The 26,933-nt window shown below is 45.0% G+C and overlaps 1 protein-coding gene and 1 non-coding gene across 3 annotated transcripts in view; one reads left to right on the top strand and one right to left on the bottom strand.

The window, feature by feature from the left end:
• Positions 1-628: 628 nt before the first annotated feature.
• On the bottom strand, positions 629-701 carry TRNAA-AGC (transfer RNA alanine (anticodon AGC)). Its single transcript has one exon. It is a non-coding gene; the product is annotated as a tRNA-Ala (tRNA).
• A 194-nt stretch (positions 702-895) lies between these two features.
• The window catches only part of LOC134140620 (USP6 N-terminal-like protein), a 101,547-nt gene continuing 75,509 nt past the window's right edge, over positions 896-26,933 (top strand). Inside the window, exon 1 of one of the 2 annotated variants that reach the window (XM_062576056.1) lies at positions 896-952. The gene's annotated coding sequence lies outside the window, so the exon portion shown is untranslated. Of the gene's footprint in view, positions 953-14,220; positions 14,262-26,933 lie in introns of those variants that run through there. The other variant, XM_062576057.1, reaches the window with a different exon arrangement.

The raw sequence follows: 26,933 nt of genomic DNA, 5'->3' as shown, positions 1-26,933 counted from the left end.
TGGGGCTTAAGATGGATGACTGGCTCCAACCCAGTAATTAAAAGCTAGCAGGGAAAATGAAAGAACCAAGCCCATAAACGCAAAGCTGGTTATTTCATGTGTTTATTTGGCAATCAAAAGCCTGAGTATAAACCAGCTTTAAAAGATCATCATGAAAACTTCAAGCTAAAAAAAACCCCAGATGCCTCTCTTTTTGGACTCTAGTTTGCATGTCACCATTACTGTTTTCTGAAAAAGAGAGATCAATCTTCACTACCTACTGGAGAATTAATGCTACTCAAACTTTCACTTTGGCTGTGCTGCTTAAAAAGGAGAGTTCTGCGACTATTTGGATTTTTAAAGACCATGGTTACAACCTGCAGGGAGTTAGAGCGTTAAATGGACGTTACCGGGGAGCCAGGGGTTTGGCGTGAATGTAGCTGCAGGGAGAGACCACAGCTGTAGTGCTGCTGTACAAAACCTCCGCAGATGAGCTTGTCTTGATGGCTGGGCAAGAAACAAAGGGCAGTGCTGGGCACCACTGCACTGCTATGTGTAAAGCCGAAAGCTTACTTTAGCTGGGCTTCGGCAAATGCCTTTTTAGGAATTACCCCGGCCAAAGCCGTGCGGAGGGAAAAAAAAAAAAGCGTGGAGAATGCGGGCATCGATCCCGCTACCTCTCGCATGCTAAGCGAGCGCTCTACCATTTGAGCTAATTCCCCGGCGCCGCAAAGGCCTGTTGTCGCGCCGCTCCTATTCTCGTCTCGCGAGACGCTGCGCCGGGAACTACATGTCCCATGTTTGCCCCCGCGCGGAGCCCCCGCGGGAGCCCTCCGCGCCTGCGCGGGGCGCGCCCGCCGGGGATTGGCGGCGGCGGCGGCGGCGGCGGGCCGGGTGCTGAGGCGCGCGCGCCGGAGGATGCGCGGCGGCGGCGCCGGGAGCTCGCGCGCACCCGCCCGCCCGGCGCCCCGCGGTAAGGAGCCGCCGGGGCGCTGCGCGCGGGGGGGGCTGCGCGCGCGGGGGAGCAGCGGGTTGCCCAGGACTGGGGCAGCGGGGGGCTGCGCGCGCGGCGCGGCGGGGCGGGGCGGGGCGCGGCGCGGCGGGGGGTCGCGCAGGACCCCGCGCGGGCGAGGCCGTTGGCCGCGGTGGTGCCCGCGGGGCCGCGCTGAGGTAAAACCGCTCACGCCGGTGCCGCCTTCCTGCCGGTGAGAGCAGCGCTCCGTCGCTGCGGGGCGAGGGGGGCCCTTCGCCGCCGGACACGGGGTGCCAGCGGGTGCGGGCCTGCCCCCCGGGGCGTCTGAGCATGGCGAGGCGGCTCCTGGGCTCGGGGCCGAGCCGCGTGAAGCGCTGAGCAGCGGCGGCAACGTCCGGGGCTGAACCCGAGATTAGAAACCGGCGCGCAGGACCTGGGCTCTGCTCTGGCTCTTCCCCTCCGACGGTCCTTTCTCTTCTTCTTTTCTTCTTCTTCTTTTTTTTCTTTACTTTGAGATGACCCAACTGAACGGTGTAGGGGACACATCTAAAGCACTTTGTAAACCAAGGAGGTTACGAATCTCTTCTTCTGTAGAATTCCCTTGGGGGCTGCCCGGGTTTTTGCTCCATCAACCGCCTCGGTGCTTAACACGGTTTCCTTTCGTGTAGCGTTGATGTACTCGTGGTCAGGCAATGTTTAATCCATTATTTTGTGGGATTCAGAACACTCTCTGCTCGGTTTTGCCCCCTTCTTAGGGTTTTTCTTAGTCCTTCCTCAGATGTTCAAGTTATTTTTTTCCGGGATGCGTTTTCTTAGCTAGCATTGTCTAGGCTGTGAATTTCTATTAGAATACTAGTTTATATCAACAACTTTCCAACTGAAAACTGAATTTTAAAAATTACTTATTTCCTTTCTTTGGCAGGTTTTAGTCTGTGAATGGGCTCTGCCTCTTGCAGAGTTTTCTTAATAGCTTCTCTGAATGATATTCTATCCAAACTACTTGAAAGTTTAAGTTCTCTTCCCATTTTGTTCTTTTTTTATGTACTAGTATGTTGCATCTTTCTTTAAAGGGTCTGAGAAGCATGATCTCAGCTTTTTTCAGAAACTGTCCTGGCTTTCTTGTCTCATTTTCATAACTGTGAGCTTCCTTCTTGTTTTTCAGCTGAAGGAAGATTGGCCAACAAACATGTTTGGAAAGCCATCTTTATCTTTTTTTTTTTTTTTTTTTTTGAACCCAAAGAAACATGCAGCCACACCCGTACACACACTTCTCGGCAATATCATTTCTTATCTAGCTGCTTCTTTCTGTTGATACGCAGAAGCTGGGTGAGGCTTAAGAGCATCTCCTGTTGCCGAAGCACACCTGCCTTAGATACAAATGGTAGTGTTTTGCCAGCTCAGTTTTACAGCTTTGATCCAGCTCAGTAGAGCTGGAAACATACTTCCCGCTGAGTTGGCTACCTTTTGCATTGATCCTCCCAGATGAGAAGTTTCATGTCCCTAGTGTTATTTGTGTCTTTTCCTTTCCCTTAGCGGTCTGCTGCCTGAATTATATAAGTGCAAACTGAGCAGATGCAGGGTGTTGGGTTAAGAGGAAGCCATTGAGATTAGCGTGGCATCACCAGCCCCATCCACGCTCTCCCTCATTCACTGCAGGTGTGATTTAATAACTGGGTTCTGCCTGATATTTTCTCATGGCAAAACCATTGCTTTCCTTCTTTTTAGAATTAAAAAATGCTAGGCTATAGGGCTCTCTTCAGTGAAGTGACCAAATCACCCTGAAGAGTGTGTGTAAAGGGTATTTTGCAATTGAAAGCCTGTTGACTCCTTTGCAGTCATGCTGGAGTAGTTCCTGTGTTTTGCTTTCCTGCCTTTTAATTGCAGGAGAGAGTTGACCAGCTCCCACAGCTCAAGCTCATGCAAGGGCATGTCTACCTTGTGCAATTAAGCATCCTCCTTGCTATCTTTTCCATGCTTTGCAGTACTGTGTGCCTGAGTTTGCGTTCCCGGGGATAAGGCAGCAGCTGAAACTCAGCTGTGTTTGTACTTGGTCGAGAACCCGCAGCTTCATAACACTAATGCAGGCAAAAATCATTTGAGTGCTGCCAAGCCATCATTTTCTCCCTGTGCTCCCTGCCAAGGACAGGGAAGTCCTCTTGCAGGTGATGGAAAAAATCTCACTCCATGAGCAGCTCTGTGCTTGGAGCAGCCCCTACAATGCTGAAGTCATGGCAGTGTCAGCACAGCTTTGTGGTGGGGTCATTTACTGGATCTGCTTTTAGTTTCATTGGCTTGTGATGCTCCTGATCATCCATGTCATGGGCAATGCTGCGATGGTTTAAGGGACTGGTTTGTGCCATGCTGTAAATCTCTCAGAGTGGTTGTATGACAGCTTTTGTGAATAGAAAGTGGCCTTTTAGCAGGATTAGGTCCTGTGATGTTTGTGTGGAGGTTAACAATTTGGCTGTTTTGCTACAACACGCTTTGGAAGGGGTGCTCCCCATTTTACACAGTGATTGGTATTTTTAAAACAAATGCTCGTGGTGCTTACAATTGCTCTGTAATTCTGAGTTGGTTGAGTGCACCCCTTGGCTGGGGGTTTGCTTGCATGCCCTCTGCATCCAGCAATAGAAAACAGATGGATGTGGATTCGGAAACACTCTGCCTTCCCAAGCTGCTATTTGAGTAGCAGCCTTACTTCTCTGGGTCAGCAACCCATTGGATTATTAATCTCGTCAATTAGCTTCTCCTCACTCTGTGCTAACTCGCTTTATCATCCACACGATTCCTGCACGTGTCTTCATCCTTTGTACTGTAGGAGAGCTAAATTGGATTGGGAGAGAATTGGCAAGAGGCCTGTGTATTCCTCGAAAGATATTGATTGTCCTGGACAGTTGGTGTTTGTTTCTTTTGTTTCCCCCGCTCGCGTCACGGGGTCAGGCTCGTTAGAGTAGCGGCTCGCTAGAGGATCGAAAAACAGCAAACGCCTTGCAGACCGAGGCTGGACCGGTGCCATTCCAACTCGTGTCTTTGGGAAGTGTTAAATCTGAAGCAGCCGGCCTGGCAATTCTATTAATGAGAACCCAGCGCAGGAGAGCAAAATGTAACTCTGTGATAAAAAGAACGCTCAGACTCGAGCTGAGACGCTTTGCTGGTTCTCCTAGGTTCATGGCTGTGAGTAACGTACCCCATTTTACCCACAAATGAAGCTTAAAGTAGGGATGTCAAATAAAGCCTGGACAGCGACAAAAGATTGCTGCTAAATCTGCATCGAAGAAGTCCTTGAATCTAAAACCGTGCTCCTCCTGGAGCCCAGCAGTCTCTTGGTAATGGTCACCACAAATGAGTTTCCCACTTAACTCTTGACATGCAGAACACCCCAGAGCTGAGCTGCCAGCTGATTCAAGAGACAGCTTGCATGGGCTCTTACAGCCAGGATCAGCTCTCTGTGTATAATCAATGCTGAGCAAAGAGCACAAAAATGATACCGTGTTTATATCAAACCGGAATGAAAGCTTTGCAAGCACATCAGAGCTCTCTACCAAAAGCCCGCACTTGAGTTCAGCCAATTCTCTTGGCCAGCTGCTTTCCCAGTTTGATTTTTTGCAAACCACATCTTCCTGTTTGCTGTGGCTTAATACTCTTGTGGCAATGTCAGCACCTCTTGAATTGACAAGGAATGGTTAATTGGGATATTTTTAGCTGTCCTTGTGGCTGGATCCTGGAAATTAGACACAGGAGCCAGCATCATTTAACCATTGAGCTTTACACAGAGGCACAGCGTGAGAATCAGAGCTTCCCTCGCTGCAGCTGAGCCTGTGGACCGCTTAGGAGCAAGCACTTCAGGCAAGATGGGAATTTACTGTGCCGATGAGTACTGGCTACTTCAGAATTAAACAAATGAAGTGCTTGCCCTGGCCCCTGGAGCTCAGCATAGATTTTTCCTTTCAGGAAACTAGCTGGCATCAGACCAAGGGGAAAAAAAATGTCCTTGAGGCTTTTGGTATTCCTATGGAAAAGCCCTGAGAATAGCAAATTCCGGATTGTGAGCTATTGCCTCTTCTGCCGTGCCGTTGGATTGAGCAGGGAGCAAGCGCCAGGCGGCATTGCTGAAGATGCACGGCTCCTGTGGGCCCCAGTTATGCCAGCTTTGCCCGGGTGTCTGTTGGTACGAACTCAGGCTCTTTACTGCTTGAGGCCCTGCTGGCATCCTGACAGCAGAACTAAAGCCAGCTTGCTCAGAAGTGCTTGGTTGTTAAGGTACTCAGCAGCTAGCTGTTTTTGCCTCTGCTGTGAGAGGCAGGGTGGTGGGATGTGCTTATTCAGCAAGGTGGAGCGTGCGCTGTGTCCTGTGAGCGAGCAGTAGCCTGCGTGGCAATCCTTGTTTGGAGCAGGCGTGCGGACTTGCTTTATTTCTTTACGGGCTGGCTTGCTTGGCAGGAATTGGTGGGACCTCGTGAAGTTGTGCCCTTTGGCTCTAGGTTTTACATCTCTTGCTTCCCTTCCCTCCCTGCAACAGTTGTTCCCCTCTCTAGTAGGGTTGGTGAGGGGGCATGCTTTGCATGCCTTTTGCCAAGTGTTAAGCTGTGTGCTGGCTGCAGGCTGCCGAAAACACGGAGGGTGTATTGCGGAAAACAGTTGTACTATTGTCGTGGTAAAGCATGCGTGAGCAGCATCTGCTGCTCGCTGGGGGGATGCAAGTATGGGTCTTCAGTATGAGCTAGTACCATTTCTTTTTAAGTTTCCTCTCTTCACATGAAAAGTTGTATCTTCTTACTGCTCAAGTTTTAATTTTAGCTGTGTGGTTTTTCTTTTCCCAAGGTAAAATTTGGGAATGTATTCTTTCCTGCTATCATTTATATTGACCTGAATAGGTCTGACACCTGCCCTGAGCTTGAGTGGAAGAATGTTGCACGAAGAGTTACTTGCATGTCTTGCCAAAGATTTTAATACAGTGTCTAGAAGAAGGCAACAAGCAGTAGTGACCTCTGTGTTTAGGATTTTCAAGCAAAAATTCTATTTCTTCGAAAATTAGTTTCATAAAGTTTCTGCGGTGTCTTGTTTTTACTGATTCTCTTCCTCCCTCAGTTTAATGAGTTGAAACCAATTGCGAGAGCATTGTTGTCTAAATGCCAGGGCTGACTTATCGAGGAGGATGTAATATGTTTATTTCCTGCAAGTGATAATGCTAGAAGTGGGTTAGAAGTGTTGCAAATGTTATTGGTGCTGCTTACAATGCTCACCTAGATAAAGTTACTGGAACTGGTTTAAGGCAACAGCATTTTCTTCCTTACTTGCACAGTGAGTTTCACAAGGAAACCTGTAGCTTAAAGCCCTATGTGTTTCTGCAAGGTATGGATTTGCTTGTTGGCTCTTCTGGTGCTTGGTTAAGCCACTTCCCTGCAACTTGCTGCCTTGATACAACAGCTTGGGTGGCCATGCAATGAATCTACTCTTTACTGTCATATTCTTGAGCCACTGCTGTATCCCCATCTGGTTCATAATGTCACTGTACCAGCCTATCCAGAAGGCAGGGGAAGAGCTACCTAAGCTGCTGCCAAATAGTGCCCATCGTGCTACTCCCAAGACTCAAGTAACATGGCTGTTGAAATGCTGAATCCAGTTTCTTGTGTCTTTAATTCATATGGCAGTATGAGAGAGCCAGTTCCTCCAGGCCCTTTCTTGTTCTTGAGGCCAGAGACCTCACAATGCATCTGGTTGACTTTGAGGAGTCCAGGAGGTGGCTTGATGGCTATTCACGGGTCAGGAGATCTGACTGGAGGCTGCTCTGTTTACCTCATGCCTCAAGCAAAAGATGTGGGGAGAATTGGAAGCAGAAAGTGGGGGGAATAGAATGCAAAGCTGTGACAACCAGTAAATTCTCAAAGATCTTAACCACAGGAGGGGTTGAACTTGCCTCCAGCTAGTGTGTTTAATGTGTAATTAGCTGCCTTTTAAATGGGCTTGCTTTAATCCAGTGTCCATGGAAAAATTGCGTGGAGTGAGTGTTGAGAGGAGGGGTAGACTTAGCTATGCAGTTGTGTTGCTTTTGGGCTTAGTCTGTGAATCCTCTTACTTATTCCAACTTCGTGCAGACCAGGGAAAGCACAGGAAGCTTTTGCATAGCCCTCAATGTAATTTAAATGTTCAAGGCCCTGGATTGAAATGATTGTCAAAATGCAGTCTTGTGCTTCAGGGTGCAGACATGCAGCCTGCGGGGGTCAGTAAATGTCCCTTTCTAGCACTTTTTATTAGTGTTTTGAGTAGCCCCTCACCTGAAGCAGGGATTGCCTATGGTGGAAGGAGGGCAGTGTGCAAGGAGGCCAGTGGCAGCACAGAAAATCCTCTTAAATGTTTGGGTGTTTTTCTTGAGCATTTGAGGCTAAGCTCTCTTTGGATTTATTACAACAAGGTTTTTCACTCCAGCGTAGGTTGGAGAGAACCTTGCAGAGCTCTTCTACTCCCCTCTGGGTCAGGGAGCTTTATACACAGCAAAATCAATGAAACCACCTGCAGCTGCTGAACAGGAGATGTCTTGCTACTCTGTATCAGCCTGTCAGACTAGGTCCTGCTCCTTACCATGGCCAGCTCTGCTGCTTGTTAAACCTGTCACTGAGCCTATTTAATACAGTGAAGTGGCAGAGAATCCTGTGTGATATAAATACTTATTTTGCGGTCTTAATTCTCTGTCACTGGGAGTTAAATTGGCTTGAGGAGGAATCCCGAGTGCTGGAAACTGTGGAGGGAACCTGTGACTGGGATGAAGACATGGTGAAGGCAAGAGGGGGTAAGAGGGAGATGATGGATCTCTGCTGCTTTTTGACAACAATGAGCTGTTGTCAGCCCTCTCTGTCACTCAGGAAATGGTTTTATGAGTCACCCTCTAGGATTTTCCAGGGATGATCTTCTACCTTGGAGTGTCAGGGACAGAGATGTCCAAGAGGCTGGCAGGGTGATCCAGTTGTCTGGGTGGGAAACATATCTCTAGTCTTTAAAACTGTAGATTGAACAGCCCTGCTAGTCCATATTCTCTGACTGCTGGAAACTTCAGGCTTTGAGTGGAAAAAGTTGGGCTGGGCGTTATCCTACTTTAACTGACAGAGCATGGATTTAGTGCTGCCTTGGGATGACTCCCTTAATTCTGTTTAGTTTGTTTCCATTCTCCTTTCATGAAGAACCTAGCAGAAGGGTATGTGCGTGGGAGGCTGCGTCCCTGCTGGTGGCAGCAGGGATGCATGCTGCGAAGTGGAGCTGCGCTGCGATTCCTTCTCATGCTGCAAAGCCAGTGGGGAAAAGCCACGGCTGACACACATTGCTGGGCAGCCCAGAGTCTCTGCTGCCAGGAGGTTACGCGCAGGTGGTAGGAGGATTCCCAGCACCAATGTCACAATACAGCTGAGGGTGCTTGTGTCATGCCTAGCATGAGCTCTGTGGCTTCAGCTGATCTCAGCTGACTTTGAAAACTCTGCCATGTGAAAGATTGGCCTGTATTAATCATTTGCTTTTGCATACTAAATTGAGAGGAATTTCTATAGAGGTGAAAGCTTGAGCTTCAAAATAAACTTTTCTTTTTGGATGCTTTGGGATATTTCTGTGATGTGAGTGTGCTGTTACATGGAAATAATTACCAGGAATCAGGAAGATTGTGAGAACAGTTTTGTTAGAGAGGCCTTGATGGTTTATTGATTTTGATGCCACAGAAATTCAGTTTGAGTTGCTTGGTGCTTTTCTAAGGAAAAGAAAATCTGTATTAAAAATATATATATATTAAGTGTGGGAACAGCATTGAGTATTTCTGCGAAGGCTGTTCAAATGAGGCTTGAATATACAGGTGTTAACTATGTTCCTCTGTTCGTGCTGAGAGGGTTGACAGAGCTGATGGTTTTGGTGGAGAGTGCAGTAGAGATCCCTCACTGTTTCCCAGCTGAAGCTAGCCTGGGACCTCAAAGCTGCTTAGTCAGGAGACTGTGTGACTAACGGTATGTAAACACAAAAAGCAAGAGAGGATCAGCTCTGCCTGCTTTGCCTCTGAAAGCTAGAGGTGTGGTGGGGGGAGCTGCATCAAATTGTTGCTAAGATCAGTGATTGTGTTTAGATGCTGGGTATGTCCTGTTAGGTCTGCCAACCTATTCACTGTCTCCCCTTAGCACAGCTTTGTTGTGGCTTTTATTTCTTCAGGGTGGTCATGCTCTTGCTGTTTTTTTTTTTTTTTTTTTTTTTTTTGAGATAGGTCACTTGTTTGGTTGTAAAAGCTCATTCTGGCAACCAGCCCAAGGCCCTAAAATTCAGAGCTGAGCGTGGGTGTCCCTTGCCTCTCCTCTGGAGAGGTGCTGATCAGAGGACCATGTCAGCAGCCTTGCACGGGATCCTGGTGGTGAGCGTGTGGCAGCACGGAGAGCCCCTCTATCTCCCTGCTTGTGTGCAAGCAGAGGATGGGGAACAACGTGGCTGGGTGGCAGCTTGGACCCCCTCAGTACTGGGGTCAGGCTAGCCCTTGCCAGATGCTTTTGGCTGCGCTGCGCTTTTGAGCTGCACCTATGCTTCCTGTGGGTGTTGAAAGAGGTCGCAGCACAGCATGAAAGGTTGGCTCAGAGTTCAGGCCTGTCTTTCTGCTTTTTCTTGCTTTTTTTCCCCAGGGTTTCTCTGCAAAGAACTGGAAACTCCCCTCCATGAGCTTCTGTGACTGCCTTAGGAATGTCCAGATCGATTTGACCTTTGGTGCTGCAGAGGACTTTGCTTATGTATTTTCAGCATGCTGCTGTCTGTTATACCCTTTGCTTATGCTTGTGCTTACTCTTCACCTCCTGAAAACTCCTTGAGAACATCCTTTAGCTTAGGCAAACACCAAAAACCCACAAAACCTCACAGAGAGACTTTGTCTTCCTGCTATTCTTTTATAAGCCAGAGGGAAACCAAGAAGAGGTGACTTCCGTGCATAGCTGCTGGGCACATCAGCCCCATCTGGAGTCTGTGGGTAGCAGTTTTTGATGAGTCTCCTGAAAAGCGAGTGGCTGAGCACATTCAGCAGTGACCAGAGCTGTTAAAATGGTTTGAAGAGACTTATACATGTAGAGAGACAAAGCTGTGATGCTTTTCCTCTTCCTAGTGCTGCATCGTAGCTTAAGAGCCTCATCTTGGTTCCTAGGCATGCCCCAGTGCCACCTTCCTGAGGTCATGCTTCCCAGATCTCAAACTGTGCTCATGCCAAAAATCTATCTCCTTCCCCTTTATTTTCATTTTTTTGGACTAGTTTCCATTTGGATTAAAAGAACTGTGCTCACTGCCACAAATGTGGAGGAGATGACTGAGACATGTGGAAGAGGGAAAAGGCAGGATAGTCTATTTTGGCAGCAAGAGTTTTAGGTGGGTTAAGCTGATGGGTGGATTGCACCTCAGAGGTGAGAAGAGAAACGCAGAATAGTGGACCCTTTTGCTTCCGCTGGAGCTACAGTTTGTTGCTGTGTCCAAGGAAAGGTCTGCTTTTCCAAGCTGTATGGTAGCTGTGGGAAGGAAAACATGTTTTACAATACCTTGAAGCAATTTCCTCAGGCTTTGGTTTACTGGATGGTAGAAACTGCTGTTTTAGAAGAGTCTGAATTTCTGTGGAATAGAGAAATGTCAGTGGCAGAATAAATAAGAGGAACTGCTTACTGAAAGGCAATGATGTGGTACATGAGTAGTGCATGTGACTGGGAAGCCGGACAGCGATTTTATTGTTGACTTGCTTATGCAACTTCTACCTCAGTTTCCCTCCCTGTAAAAGAGAGGTAATGGCTGCAATGTGCATTAATGTTTCTGAGAGGCTTTGATGTTGCTAGAGCCCTTTGAGGTGTATTGTTAATAGACAGCTTTATATACACACAGAAACAGCTGCAAACATTCAACTTCCCAGTTAACCCAGGGGATCTATCCCTCTGGGGGAACTTTTGAGCACTACTTTTAAAGGAAACATTCTTTCCAAATATATCAAGCAGAATATTTGTCTGCTTAAATGAGCTGCAGAGCAAGGCCTGATATGTCAGGGCCGCTCTGGAACGAAGTGCAAGAAATCTGCTGTCATCTCCTCTGGCAGTGAGGCTAGGGGTAGGTTTATTTTCCTGCTTATCTGGTTATAAGTGTTTTTCTGACCTGTTTCAGGTTGTAAAGCCAGCATGGTAGATGCTTATTGCTAGTGCTTGATTTCCTTGGCTATGACTTCTCAAGGTGCTGGTGGTTGGAAAGCATGCATACTTTTGGTAGCTCTCAGCATGCTAATCATGTCTGAGGAGTTGGTCATATGTGCTTGTATCAAGGGAATTGTGTATCCTTTCTGGTGATAACAATTAGAAAAAACCCACAGAAACTAAGCCATGCTGTTGGCTACAAGAGGCCAGAGCTGTTGCTTGTGCTTAAAGTAAGAAGATCACTGGGAGGACACAGAAGAGGGGGGAGGTTCTTAAAGAAAACTAGCGTAAACATTTCAAAACCTGTATAACATTTCAAAGCTGACAGCAGTCACCCCGACAAGCAAAAAAGTCAGGTCTCCTGTAGTGGCTGTATCTGCTCTGGCCAGGAGCATTCGCAAAGCTGCAGTGTTGGTCTTTGGGATGAGCAGATAGCTAGCAGTGGCTGGGTCTCCTCACAATCACTTGCATGCTCTCCTGGCTGGTGTCTCCTTTTTCTTTTACTATTTCTTGCATGAGGGACTGCTCCTCTCTGGTTCCTACAGTGCCAAAGAGCCTCACTATTTCTCTGCTTCATGGTTTACTTGCATGTTCTAGTACTTATGTGATGCTGCTTCCTTTTCCTGTTGCAGGTCATTTGGTATCTCTTGGTCCTCTACCTCTGGCTGGTAACTTTTTTCAGCTCTGTGGTCAATCTTTATTTGCAATATTAGATGAAATAAAATGATATCATGTCCACTAGGAGTTAGACTAGTTTGGTCTTGCCAGCAAGTGACATATCTGGACGTCAAGGTTGAGGATGGATGAGAATCACTGGGGCACTGGCAGCAAGGAAAGTATAACCGCAGCAGAAAGGCAGCTGAGAAGCTTTGCTGACATGAGCACGTCCTCCAGTGCTTGTGCTTTGTCGCATGAGGTATTACCATGTTTCTGGAGGAGAGCAGCCCCGTGGGGAGTGGTACCAATGGGAACTGTGCAGCCTTGGTGACAAAGGTTGTTCAGGAATAGCGAGGATGAGGACTGATCCCTCAGCGCTGAGCCGTGTGCCGGCTGTTGCAGGACAAAGGCTTTGTCTGAGAGCTGCGTCTGCTTTGGGAAGGAAGGCCAGGCCAGCCACATGTGGGTTTTATTAAACCCAGCAGTCAGCAGGACTTACAGAGAAGCTACAAGCATGTCTGTTTGCCTTGCTCAGCAGTACCAGTAGGAGATGGGTTTGAACTTTGCCAGTAATGTTTTGGGAATGCTGTTTAATAGTAGAAATTGAATCATGAAAGTTAGTAGCAGGGAGGAGGAGGAGGTAGGGAGAAATGGTTCTTTCAACAGGAGCCCAGGCAAGTAGATCAGGCCTCTCTATGGCATTACTCAGAGGCTGAGCCCTGCTACAGGAAAAGGTTGATGTTATAGAAGATGATATGGCCTTTGTTTAGAAGTTATTAATTTCTAGCATATTGCTTCCTAACTTGTCCTGAAATTCATACTTTCAGAAAGACGAAGTCCTGCAGAGCTAGCACAGCCCTTTTCAAATGTATGCCACATGAAACTAAGACATGAGTTTCCTTGTTGGGAGAAAATTGCCTTTCTGTGCTTTATAAATAACCTGCCACTGAAAGTTATTGGCCAGATTGGATTTGTGTTCTGTTTTTTTTTTGGTCTTTGTAGAGATTTTATGTTCCACCGTAGAAGAATGGCATTCAGTTAATTACTTAAAGAAAAGTGCTGTTGGTACGTAGCATGATTGAATAACTTTCCTTTTCTGATGCGAGTGTAAAGCAAAAGGGAGAGCAATTACAAATAGTGACAGAAAGTTTGTGCATGAGGCTTAGGTCCAATGTCTATGCTATAGTCTGTGGTTTTCAGCATTGTATTCATCCTTACAAATGCCTTCAGCCCTTCCATAATGGGAAAACAGAAGCGAGAAAGCAGGGGATTGAATGAACTATGATTTTTCTTGGCTCTTATGGATTGGTAATTGCTGATGTCTGTGAGTCCTCCATAAAGACTAGGGAAAAACAAGGTTTTTTTCTCAGTTCAAGGTAAAGTACATGAATAAATCTTGCAGTTTATAGTGAGGTCCAATTGGCAGCAAGTACGTGACAAGTCCTTGGGCTGAGCTTGTTGTTAAAGACCCAGTACGTTCCCCTTCCCATTTTGGTACTTTGAAGCATTGCTCTAAGAAGTTCTCCTAGTTTTGCTGTCCCTGTGCAGGTTTGCTGTCCTTGTTCCCTTGCTTTCCTCTAACTTTCAAATCCTCTCTCAGTTAAAATGTAATTGAAGACAATTTTCAGCCACTGTGTTCATTGTGTTATATGAACAAAAGTGGAAAAGTAAAATCATATTAAACACGTTTGATTTCTCTTACCATACATAGTAACTTTAGCTTCAGTTAGGTGGTCAGAAGAATGTCTGTTCATGGCTGTTTGTAAATGTTTCCAGTAAAACGTCTTATTTTTCTAATACTTCTTTTGCATTTTATGGCCACTTTGAGAAGTATTTCTGCAGGCAGCAGAGCAGACTTCTGCTGCAGCCTTTACTCAATGCTGCTAGATTTCTTTTGTATGACTAATATGCAAGGGACTGTATAAAGCAAGTAGTGAGAAACAGAAAACAGTTTTGATCAGTGCTGAATTAAAAAAAAATAGAAGCAACACAGCTCTGACATCAGATGAGATTCATCTGCTCTACAGACTAGAAAAAATTACAGAAGTTCTATAGAAGAGTAGTGCAATTTAGCAGATGACCCCTGATATCAAATTTATTAGCCTCCACTCTACTTAGATGTTAACATTAGTGTACTGGCTAATGAGGAAGCATTGCTGAGCAAATAGCATTGGTCTGGGGCTTGTAATCTGTGTTTTTGCCCTAGCTTCCTTCTGTGATTTTGGGATAAGTATCTTTGTCGTGTTTGGTACCTCAGCTGTGACATACGGACTGGGCAGGAGTCTGTTTAGTGTAAAGATCTAATAGCCGTTGGTCTCTCATGACACTGACTTGGTTTCCTTTCTTTCACCAACTGTTCTTTTTAATTAGTGTCACTAATTAATATCCTTTCTGATACTTACAGGATTTGACAGTTGATGTTCGCCAATGGGATCCTGTTCAGGCTCACTCTCAGTGCCTTAAGGGAAGCTTATGCTCTGAGCAAGTAGGTTTGTAGTATTCACTGCTGTTCTTTTCGTGGGGAACAGGAGAGTATCTGTATTTGTCTGAGCGAGTGAAATGTGTGTAAGAGTAATATTTGATGTCAGAAGAAGATGAATATACCACTAAAGATGTGTAGCCTTCCAGCAGTGGAGTCTGGCCCTGTGCAGGGTCATCTATATTTACTTCTCTGTTCGGGTTTTTCTTTGCTTGCTTTTCTGATCATGAATTGTCCCAGGCTTACTGTCCTTGCTAAGTGTTAAAGAAAAGGGAGGAGGAGGAGATTATTTGCTATCAATCAGTAAGATTTGTTTTTTGTAGTTGAAGTGGCCCACATTCTTGGCAGGCTCTCTGCACAGCTCACAGGATGTGGAGCTCCTCTGGTTTTGGGCAGTTCCTGCCTTCTACCTAGAGGAGTGCAACCCCTTGCCCAAGATAGTGGGGAAACTCTTACGACTCATCTGTAGCCTGGGACAGTGCAGGTCTCTCCTACTCCCCACTATCCCACAGCAGGATGAAAAGTTGGGAGGCTCCAGAGACTGCTTGTTAATTTGCCCTTTTGCTTGGCCTATGGGTATTGGTTGACAGATACAATGGGAGAGGCTGCTTTTGTAGCATTCTGACAGTGCGGTGAATATTTTTTTCCATGCATATGTAGTGTTAAAATACCAATGCAGAAGGTAATGTTTGTACTTAACTTTGCTGACAGCATTCTCAGATTGAAAGCATTATAATGGCTTAGTTGGTTGAGTGAAGGATTTTGATGGCTGGGAGGGCTTTAGCCTGCTCCTAGTCCAGGGCGCACATTTCCTCACTGCTTCTCCTGATCCTTCATTATTGGGTATGTCTGCATCAGTTTCAATTTGGGTCAGGAGTGTGCTTTTCAGAATGAGTTGGGGACTAGCACTGCTTGGTGTGCTTTGGTTCACATTGTAGGTTCACATTTATATGTCTTGGGACATATAAACTGGGTTCTTTTAGGTGGAGCTGAATAGGAGAGTGCTCTCTCCAACCACTAGTGGACACACGTTCTACAGGGCCATGCTAGTTCTCATTGAGTGTGTGTAGCTGTTGGGTCCTCAGCACAAGAGTTTCCCTCTGCAGCTCTGCTCCTGCGAGGCCATGTTGCTTGCTAATGTAGGCATAACCTTTCTCTTCCCTTACTTAGAACTGTAGTTGCCCTGGCTTTGTTTCCTGTTATATTAGTTAGTGGCAGATGAATTGTTTAAAACCACCTGGTGTCACCTGACAAACATGGAGAGGGTTTAGCAGGAGGGGCCTGGCTTGATATTCTCTGTTCCTCCCCTGTGGCAGTGGTGTTTCTGTGGCTTTGCATGATCCTGTGCAGGAAGCAGCTACAGAGGCTTTAGGCAAGCTGCTGCAGCTGCTGAGAGCAGCTCTGAGTCTGCAGACACAACAAGCGGATTGGAAAGAGATTTTGGAAAGAGGAAAGTGCAAAGGAAGTGTTGCCTTTGTTTGTAGAGCTGGTTTCAGGCCATGAGATAAGGCCATCTAGGAAGTGACCAAAAAGTATTCTGGAAATTGAATTCTTTCAGAAACTTCATTGCAGCAATTGCTGGAAAACAACCTTTGTCTCTCTGCACTATTGTGTTCATGCAGTTTTGATGAATGGATAAAAGCACAAGTACTTGGTGAAGCAACAGCACTGAGCATATCCTCATTTCTTTTCACTGCTAGTGGCTTTTTCCAGTTAGTCACTGATGCCAACTTTAGACCACAAGAAACTGTAGTTTTGTCAGTGTTGGACTGTCTTCATTCCCCTCCCCTGGCATGGATGTGGCAGTGCACGTCAGGTGTGTGTCATGTCCTCCTCATCAAACACGATGAGGCTGCGAGTTGGGGCTTGCCTCTAGATAAGGTCTTAGGCACGTCAGTGTGTGAGACACCTTGGGGAAAAAGAAATACGGTTTGTTAGCATTTGCAGACAGAAGAGCTGTGCAACTCTGATGGACTGTGGAGAAGCTATCCATGTTCCAGTGGAGAGTAGCTGGCATTTCCTGCGTTTCGCCCTGCCCACGAAGGCTCTGCCATGTACCCAGCAGAGCCTGAGTCACGGCCACCCAGCAAGGAGGCACTCAGCTGTCTTCAGCAGCCTGTGAATCGCATCCTCATTGCTGGCTCGCGGGCTGCTGCGGCTTACTGCTTTGTTTGCCTCTGATGGCCTTTAATGGGTTCCCCTATAGCATGCCTATACCTGTGATTCCAAGTCGCAGCAGGAGGAAGCTGCTCTTACGCTGGTATTGCAGTGTGAACAAATCTGCTGTTGTTTTCTTAAGCTTTCTGTACTTAGAGCAGGCACAGCCTGTAGCAGATTATTCCTCCTTGGATAATAATTGCTCTGCCCTGCCTCTGATTGCTATCAGGAACAGTGGAGTAATGCCTCTGCTGTGCTGCCCAATGTGTCTTTTTGCTCGAGTTACTCAATATATTTATTGCTTTAAGGCATCAGCGCTCAGCTGAAAAATCCCATCTGCCCTCTCTGAAGCTGTTTGGCAATGTAAGTGGATTCTCTGAGTGGACTGCAGTTACCAAGATGCCAAACATGCTCTCAGTAATTGCCCCTTGTTATACTACCAACAGGTCCACGTGTTCCTTGATTTCAATTATGGCATTAATTTGAAGAGGAGAAAAGATAGGGCTGGGTCACAGGGTGCTTTTTTAGTAACTGGAATTACATTCCCAGCCGATCAGGCAATGCTCCATATGTGACCGTTGGAATTGAAGTGGAATATTTTGCTTTTTGTGGTCACTCAGGGGAGGTCCGAGATGTGTAAATGAATGCTGCTGGGGGAATTTCGGTGAATGTGAAGAGATCAGCCTGTCTGAAAGAGATTTGGCCTGTCTGAAATGGCTCTTTTGACTGTAGGAAAACAATTCTTAACTTGCTTTATAAAATGAATTAGAAAGAATTGGAAAGATTTAAAAACTGTAGCAGGTAAGATTTTTGTGAGTCTTTGACAGCACCTGGTCCATCCCCTCAATTTTGAGGCAGGGCTGGTAGTGACAAATGAGTAGAAGTTAAATGAGTTGGAGATATATTTTTTTTTCATCCTGTTTGTCACATATCGATTTTGAGTTTTGAACACCGCAGAGCAAAGAAGTTAGCGCAGTGGAATACCTCTTATGATGGCAAGACTTCCTAAAGAATGAAATGAATTATGGGAAGCAATCTTTCTTGAAAACCTGGTTCATCCAGGATTACCTGGGTGGTGTGACAAACACATTGGAGGAGTAGGAGTTGGGGTGAAGCTGTTTCCACTTAATTCCGATGTCTTTACTGGAGTTTAGTGCATCCCTCAAGAGGACATTCCCTCCGCTTTTGAGCTTAAAGCAGAGCTAGTTAGTAGAGTATTTGCTTTCAGTCCTAGCCATTTACTTGTACTTTCCTTTAATTAAATGACCTTCTGGCTTGCAAGACCTTTATTTAATGGCAGAGATGTAATGAAAGGGGGAACAGTGAAGGTAAGAGTTGCTTTCTGTGCTAGCAGAGCTGCTTCGGGTGTGCCTGCGTCGGGGGAAATGATGCTGAACCAAATCCACAGACTCCTGCTGAGGTGCTGAATCAATTCCACAGACTTCCAGTGACTCAGGTGGTGAAAGCACATGCAGTTTTCTTATGTGCCTGAAGTATTGCAGTGACTTTCCTGTAATGTGTTTTTTGCCTTCTCTATTGGCTGTGTGGGGAACAGTTTATCATCTGTTTCCTCTCATGTGCGTAATGATCAATTTGGTTCGTAGGAAATGGAGACAATGTGTGATAGGATGGAATAATCCCCAGACTATGTAAAGTGATGCTTGAATTAGCATTTTAAGTACAGTAGACGAACTGAATTTTGGAACAAGGAAAAAGCCATTGCCTAGCCTCTTGGAGGAATGTGGGCTGGTAAAGAACAGGGAAGCTCACTGCTCTTACGAAAACTGTGTTTCCAGGGAGCAAATGTGACTTGGTAAAGGTGAGTATTTGCTATTTGCTTGCCAGTCACAAATCTGCTAGCTGAAGGTGAGAGGGAAGCTGAAAAAGGAGATGGAAACTTGATTTTACCCATGGCCTCTGAATCCTCCCTCTCCTCCTCTTTTTTTGGTATTCTCAAGATGGGGGAAGTTATTGTAGTTGGATAGCTATCTGTTGAACTTCATTCTTATGCATACCTGTAGATTGACTTTGTTTTTTTTCTCTATTTGTATTAATTACAACATTTTATTGGAAAGGAGCTTTTTTCTGAAATTTTGTTTATTTTTAGTCAAGACTTTCCTTGTCTAATTGGCAGAAGTTCAGCATTTGCAGTGTAACTTGCAAAGAAAGCAAAAGAAGCAATTTAATTGAATACTTGGGGTAAGGGAAGGGAGGAGGAGAGAAAATAATGCATTAGCTAGAAAAAAAAATCTAACTGCTGATTTGAAAAAAATAACTTGAGAAACTTGTAAGAGCATAAGGATTGGTAATTGAAGTTAAGAACAATGTTGCATTTGCTGCAATGGGTAATTAAATAGTTGAGAGTTGTTCAAGTAGTAGATACTTGTGTATTCACAAGACTGTGTTCCCGATGGCAGAAGCTGGAGGACTGGGGTTTGGTTACCCAAATTGCTGCTGTTTTTCCTCATGTCAGCTGCCACAGAAGTAAAGAATGTACTGTCTGTGGTGTTCTCCTGGAATAATTTATATGGGAAATGTCTGTTTATGGGAAGGTGTTTTGTATTTGTGTGAAAGTTGAGTTATCCCATGGATAATGTGCAGAGGTGAACACAGCAATTGTTGCCCAGGGTCCAACCAAAAGGTTGGTTGCTTCAATGACCAGCTGCAGTGTGGGATGTTATCAGTTTGGTATTTAATATCTCTTTGGTCTTTATGACTCTGTAAGTGGTTTGTTGAAATGGTCTAAGGGATTCCTCTGGACACACCACCTGTTTCTCCAGTACGTTCGTTGCTCGTGCAGTTAACCACTGTGGGTCTTGAACTGGCTTTTTACATGCGAAAAATACCTTTCAGAGGCGCAGGGAGCTTCCCCCTCTCCCCCCATAATTCCTGTCCTGGCATGTTCCTGATGCTATAACTACTCCTTTTATAGAAGCATCTTTGTTGTAGCTGTAACACTGCAAACAAGACTTCTAAGGCTGACATCAGGGAGTGGATGAATATGTTCAAAGCCTTTGATGCTTGCTCCTCTGACAAATAAGACTTGGCTCCACGTGCGTATAAATGATTTGTTGTCTGCTGCTTCTACTTAAGTAGCTGCCCTGCAGGTTAACCCCTGCAGTTTGCTTTGTTCTGTTTTTCATAGCTTCTTGCAGAGAATTGCACAGCAGGTTTGTTACAGTTCCATTAACAAAACAGGGAGGATTTTTTTGAGTTCCAGTTTCTTTTGAACGTTTGGAAACAGAAGAGAGGACATATAGCACTAGGATTTTCTGTATTCATTTGGAGTGGATGTTCTTTGCTTCTCTTCTGCTCTGCTGAGCAGTATGGCCTGCAGATAAGAGATGCATCTTTGTGAAAAAATAGAGGATGAAACTTTTTAAGTACTGTTTCAGTCATCTGGGGAAAAGCACCATGAGGATCAAGAGAACAGCACCCATTAACTGTCTAGAGCACTAATATTTCTTGGAGGAATGAATCTAATTTAACTTGATAGAAGAATTTATGCAGTGAGGGAACTCTATTATTTCCTACTTAGCTTCCTGGGAAGATGGAGAGAAATTAAGTGCTCCTTTTTTCCCCAGGAGAACTTATGTGTTCTTAGGATATTTTATCATCTTACTTTTGAAAACGATCTGTCTGTTTTAGCTACTTTGTTTTCCGTGGTTCTTGGAAAGGCCTGCAGGCTTCTTTGTCAATGGACTTGCAAATTCCCTGTTAACGTGTAGGTCAGAACATGTTGCCTGATGAGGGCTGTGTGGTTGTGTGTCTTTCCAAGTGTCTGTGTTGTTGCAGCAGTCAGTCCCATGCTGCTTCTACCTCCCCAAAGTCTGAAAGCGGTATCTTGTAGATGTGGTGGCTCTGCTGGCTCCATCAGTGGCAAATCAATTTTTGTAGTCCGTTTGATCCTGTGATTAACCAAAAATGCAACTGAAGCAAATAAACAGTCCTGGAAAGTGTTTTCTCTGCGTATTGCTCAAGTTCTGGAAGAGCTGCAGCAGTTAAATCTAATACAGCATTAGATTCAGGAGAGTGTAATTGTCCTTTAATCTGACTTTTTGGATATGTAGGTTTTTTAATTCTGAAAAACTTCTCTGGGAAAAGTTTGTGTTAATTTTTTTCCTGATACAGGTAATTGTTTTATGGGAATGCCTATCTTATCGTGGCCTTCTTCCTGGATAACATTTCTTTTGCCTTGTCTTGTACCCTCAGAATGCTAGAAGCACCATTATACATTAGGCAAGTAAGTCTCTACTTTAAATGGCCTTGAGCATGTGAACAGTTTAGCTTGGTTTCCTTTTACAGCAGCTTGTTACGAAATGAGCAAGTATCTCGGTGCAACCATGGGTCAATGTTTTCTTCTGAGCTTTGAGACTGCAAGGAGGATTTCACCCTAGATGTTTAGTGCTTGGAGGAGGTATCCGCCTCTGGCTTTGAGTAGTCCATTAGGAAAATATTTCTCCTGTCAGGTAGTTTTTACTGGTATTATTGTACTACACTTGAAATACATAGGCGTGTATTGTAATTTGCTGAGTGAGATGCTGTGAAAACAGCCATACTGAGTTGGACTAAAGGTACACCTAAACCAATACCCTATCTCCAACAATTGTAAGGGAACCATTCTGCAAAAAGCTTGGCTGAAGCTAAACAGCTTCAGTCAGAAATGTGCCAGAGCCCAGCTGTTCAGGAACAGTAGAAAAAGCCCTCCACCCTTGGCCACATTTCCCAGGATGATGGATTGAACATCCTCACCTTAAGTGAGGATCTGATGATTAGTTTTAGCTAGAAGTGTTATGTTGCTTGTGACAGTCCTCTCTTTTGCATCACGGTTTTCAAGTTGCCTGTGTCTCTTGGGCTGCTTCTTAGAAGGGCAAGAACTGATAGGGATTATAAAGTTAAGCTGATCGTGTGAATACACTCCCAGTTTCCAGAAAACACAAATTCACTGACCAGAGCCAATGTGTGTGCCTGTGCATTTAATAGTTATGAGTGGATGTTCTTCTCCAAGTCCGTCCTGTTACTTTTGAAGCCCTGTAAAACTAAGTACTGCAAACAGCTCATGCCAAGTTCTGCAGCCCATCATGATGATCATGTCTTTGGTGCTGTCTAGCTGTTTTCATAAATAGTTCGGTGCTTGTTTTGGCTGGTGTAACTCCTCAAATAGATAGCCAAGTACTAGTACAAGTTACCGAAGGAGGCTGCAAATTCCCTGCTTTTGGAAATTATGCTTAGGAAGGGAGGCAAGTTCGAGTTTTCACCACAGCTGATGCTGGTGTCCATCACTTGTTGTGTTTTCTGGTCTAGCCTTGAACAACTTCTGACTGCCCCTACTCTGGTCCGATGCGAGGATTCCTCCAAGCCCGTCCTGCGGGTCCCTGCTGGGTTAAGCTGAGGCATTATGGTGCTTTCGCAGCCAATAGCGGGAGACTGATCCTCCTGGGTGCACAGAGCTGATGCTGTGAACACAGCCCTGGAGGAAGGTCAGACACAATTTGTTCTAGTCTGTATTTTTATTTTGCAGATTTTCTGGCTTTTGAACAGGGCAAGAATTCATTTGGCTGGTAACCTTTTGCTCCAGATAGTCTGGCAAGCAAGGAGTGGCCATGTTGGGGCTAGACTTTGAGATCCAGGTCTCTGTGTGTGGCTGCAGTGGTAGTAGGGCTATATCAGGGTTACAGTGCTGAAGGACAGAGCTGTTTTTTGCTGTGCCTGTGCTCAGATCACAGCTTTTAAAAATGAAAAGACTTGGTTCAAAGTAGATGAGCAGTTTTGACATGCAAGTCTGTTTTTTGGCATTTAGTGGTTCCTGGTTTCCCAGCACTCTGTAACTAGGACAGTGCAAATTTAAGTGCCTTTCGGTGAATTTCCTTTCAGATGTAGAACTCTTCTGTAGTCTTCATTGAAATGCAGTTGTTTGGTGCCTGCCTAACCACTACTTATCCCTTGAGATGCACTCAGTTTGTTCTCCTGCTTTGCTTTGCTATATAATTATTTGCCAACACGATGCTTGACAGTTGTGGTGAAATCTGAGATATGCTAAGAAAATGACTCGTTTGTATTTGCAGTGTGGTGGTGGTGGTGATCATTGCATGGGTAGCATTCTAGTGGCCTGATGCAGAGGGGCCCTGCAGGCTAGCTGAAGTTCTTTCTGTGCATTTGCTTTCCAAGCAAAGTATGCTTTACAGTGGTTCCTAACTGCAATTTTTAAGAAGGGTAGGAAAGGAGAGACTAATGGACATTTGGAAGGGCTGCTGGTAGTGGGCAGCAGGGAATAATTTTTTAGGCATGATATTTGCATGAAGCATACTCCCCAGTTGGATCCCACAGAGATGCTTTATGAAGTTACCCTTTGCTTGGCTGACTCTTTGGAAAACCCTTTTCACTCAGTTTGGTTTGGAAAGAGAAACACCCACACAGATGGCTGCTTTTCAGCTGTCACTCATGCTGGGTTTTTTATGTTGCTTTCCGTGTTACTTATCCTCAGGTGAAAAACAGGCATGGTGCCAAGAAACGTATCTCAGAAAAAGAAAGAAACAAAAACACTAAGGATATTCTGTATTTTTCTCTTTAAGCTAGAAGCACAGCGGACTATCAAATATTTTATCAGTTTGGCAAATGATTGTGTTGCTTTTTCCTTTTTGGCTGAGTTTCCATTCAGTCAACTTATTTGTTTTTCCTCAGATAAAAAAAAAAATACAGCTCTCATCCAGACTTGTTTTGGCTGTGCTTTGTTCCTTGCTTTAATATTGTCTGAATGGTGCTGCTTCTAGACGAATGCTAGCTCTCTGCTTTAGAGTCCTGCTGCTGTCATCTGATAAGCTTTGTCGTCAGCCTAAGCTGGTCTCAAAGGAATTGCTGGCTCCTTAAAGGACAGGAAGTATTTTGGGGTCTTTGAGACATAGGGAAATAGTTATTGCAATTGAAAAGAAGGAAGGGAGAGTGACAGCATTGCTGGATGATTTGGGCTTAGTGTACTGAGGATTTATAAAACTCAAGTTCTGGCTGCTTGCTTGGATCCCCTGTTGGCTCTGGAATGCTGCTGATGGTGCAGGCAGTGTTGACTCCAGTTTTCTGGCCATTCTGGCTTTGTCTTGCATTTCTCCTGGCTTTTTAAATGTAGAAGAGGACTAGAGTTCAGTCATTGCTGGCTGACGTACAGCTGCGATTGAACTTTGTTTTCCAAGTACTGTTGAGCCTGTGCGGATAAGGAGCTCTGCGATGGCCTGCCAGGCATTAGGAAGATGAGGTTGAGGAAGCAGGTGGAAATGGGAACTTTAAGGGAAGAGTTTCTTGTGGATTTCCAGCAGAACTTTGGCTCGCCAGCTACTTCTATTTTTACACCATCTAACCCTGCAAAATTGCTGCAGCAGGGCCTGTTGTATACTTTGATTATTCCAATGGGAATACAGGCAGGAGGATTTGACTACTGTTTCCAGGTGTATTAACTGATCCCAGAAGTATCTGTGTTTAAGTTTGCCTTGGACAGCTGTTCTTTGGGCCTTGCTGAGTGTGCTCAGTGTGGAAGTGTAACTGTCTGAATGCTGCTTTAAGAGGGCAGAGCTGGTTATGTGCTTGGCGGGCAACAGAAGCATCTTGCTGCTGTTTGTGTTGCTCTCAGCTTCCCACGTGTTTGTTTACTTCTGCATTGCACAGCAAGGACCAGAGTCAAGGAGGAGCAGAGAATCAGTGTTTTAGTAGGTTGCATTTAAATACGCCAAGATATGTTGTATTGCTGCATATTCAGTGGTGGCTTACGATAAGCCTTACTTTACACAAACCCCAGCGAGCAGGAGGCACTGCCTAACCTGCCTCCATTTGTTCCTCCTGTCCAGCTGTTGCAAAAACAGCTCCAGCCTTGTAAAAAGAGCTTTTTGATCTGAACTCAAGGAGTCTCATGTACTGTGGGCTGTTTGCCCTGTTGCCTTGTGCAATCTGCTTTTTTGGCTTGTGCCCTTGCATTGATTAACATGCGCCACTGAGACAGAGTGGAGTTGCAGAGGATGGAGCCCGACTTGCCCAGCGGTTGGTGCACCTCCTCCCTCCGTCCCCACAATCAGTCATTCATGCCCTGTTTTCCTTCTGGCTCGGTGCTACGCAGAGGCAGTCTCGCCGTACGGTGCCAGCAGCCCCGACGCCGTGGCTCGACCCGGGTGTGGGAGTTGCGGTAGGAGCAAAAAGGAACAGGGTGGGGAGGCTGTGGGGCTGCAGCAGGAGCTTCCCCTGTTGAGCACAAGCTGCAGAAGTCTCCAAACCAGCTAGAAGAAAGCTGCTAACATACACTTGTAGATTAAAATGGACCAAAAAAAAAAAAAAAAAAAAAAAAAAAAGAGCTTGTGGAAGCTGGAATAAGTGACCCAAACAAGATGAATGTTTTTTGTCTATAGTTTCTAGCACAAAAGTGATGTACTTTGCTTGTGTTACTTTTAAGTGCCAGTCATCCTGAATTTTTAAAAGTATGTCTCTCTTTCTTTCCTGAGGGTTTCAGGCAGCCTTTCCCAAAGCTATTGTGGGCATTTCCCCTTCTCTCCCAGCAGCTTTCATTTTTGACCTAATAGCTCAGCATTGTTCACATTGTCTTCTGATTTTTATGGGCCTTTTTGCTTTAGTCAGAGTCTAAAAGAGTCTCCTCAATGCTTCTGGAGTCCCCAGAGTCATTTTGCAGGAACATGGAAGCAGTTTTCCTTTTGCAGAATGTCTCATATTCAGAACTTTGGGCAGAAAGGCTCCTTTTGTAGTGCTTATGCTTGGCCAAAGTGCGAGTTTCTGACAGTGTGATGCTTATGGGGTTTTTTGTATGTTTTTTTGGCCAGGTTTCATGTAAGATCATGCCAAGTTCAGTTTTAAGCTGGACTTCATGTGCTTAATGGAAATGACTTTATGTTGAAATGTGAAGTTTTTAGTAACGTAATGAATTCTGCTGCATGTTTCTGAATAGCATCCTATGTGTTGAATCTGTTTATTCCCTTCCAGCCCAAGGCCTATTTTTTCCCCTGCATTGCTCCAGAAATAACAGATTGTTACTAGGCTCTGTATGCATGCGCATTTAGCAGACTTGAAAAAACTTGGCACTGAAGATGTTTCTCTTTACCTGCTTTGAACTTGGAAGTTGGGCCCCAAGTCAGCATTGCGTCCATCTGCAAATCTCTGCTGGTTTGTTAGGTGGAGCGTGAGAGCCACCCACCTGGTACAGCAGATCCAAATACTCCTCAAATGCTAAATAATTACCATGACCTTGCAGTGTTTTCAGCACATGATCTTGTGTTCTGGAGATGTAAAAAGGTCCTGGTAATTATCTCGGTGATCAAGTGAGCCCCTGTTGCATGAGCTCTAGTGAACCATGTGCTAATTGCTACCACCCCTGTGCTGTGCTTGGCACAGTGATGACTGCTCTTGAAACTGGGGCTTATATGTAAAAAAAATTGTATTTACACTTTGTGTAGTAATTGGAAACAGAAGCACCCAGCAAAACCCTTTCTTTTGTTGCAGCCAGAAGGGTGAGGTGTGCAGCAAACCTGAGTACTCGCCATAGTCATTGGCAAAATTTCTAGGATATTTTGGGACTTAATTCATCCTTGCTTGTAATGTGCCAGAGCACAGAGTCATGCTTATGTGTGTGTTTTGTTTTGCTGCAGAGAATGAAGGGCCAAGTATGTGTGGGAGATATTTTTTCTTTTGTTTAGTTAGGATGGCCCTCACAGCACTGCTTCTCACCAGGACAGGTGAAATATTAAATTGATGTAGGTATCCTTTCTTAAATTAGGAAAAAAAAAAACATTAAAAAAGAGAGAGGGGAGAAACGGGAGGAGGGGGAACCCATGTAAAGATTACTACCCTTTTTCTCAAGTCGCTGTTCTCATTTCTCCTTTGAATTAACTTTTCTCCAGTGTAACCCTGAATTTTGCAATGAAATCCACATGTGAAAAACCAGTGGCGCTGCTTCTAGTCAAAACAGATTCAATGTGATCCAACTATTAAATGGTCATAGAAAAATGTTTTGATTAAGCAGCTAGAGGCCAAATGCATGTTGAATGAATTAGTCCCCCCTCCCCCCATACTGTTGTGAAGATGCCATTAAAGAAACCACATAAGAGAGAAAGCATTTCTCAGAGTACCTCTTCCGAGGTCATGCATTCAGAACTGCAAACTCAAGTGCTTTTAATCCCAATTAAAACCTCTTTGGGTTTTTTTGGAGATGCTTTTTCTCTGTTAATTTTTTGTGGAAGGCTAGCTGTAGTTAGCATGCTTGCTCTTGGCAGTAGATCAACCTCACAACAGATAATCTTCCTCTTGCAGCCCAGACCATTTTTCAAGCTGTGTTTCCTTGTGTCAGCCCCTCTGAGAACCTTCCTGATAGATGTGAAAGAGATTAATTTTTTTTCAAAGTTATGCAGTGCTTGCTCATGTTGACTTGGAATAATACTCTGAGCATGGTAATGATTTTTGTTCATGTAGGAAAAAATGTTTTCTCTCCTTGCTTAATCTTGTTAAAGTTGCCATAAGCAACTGTTTCTACAGTTGTTTTCAA

This window comes from Rhea pennata, chromosome 5 (assembly GCF_028389875.1).
Source record: "Rhea pennata isolate bPtePen1 chromosome 5, bPtePen1.pri, whole genome shotgun sequence".
Classification (NCBI taxonomy): Eukaryota; Metazoa; Chordata; class Aves; order Rheiformes; family Rheidae; genus Rhea; species Rhea pennata.
Note: the sequence above shows the minus strand (reverse complement) of the source record. Positions and strands in the feature narration are given on the sequence as shown.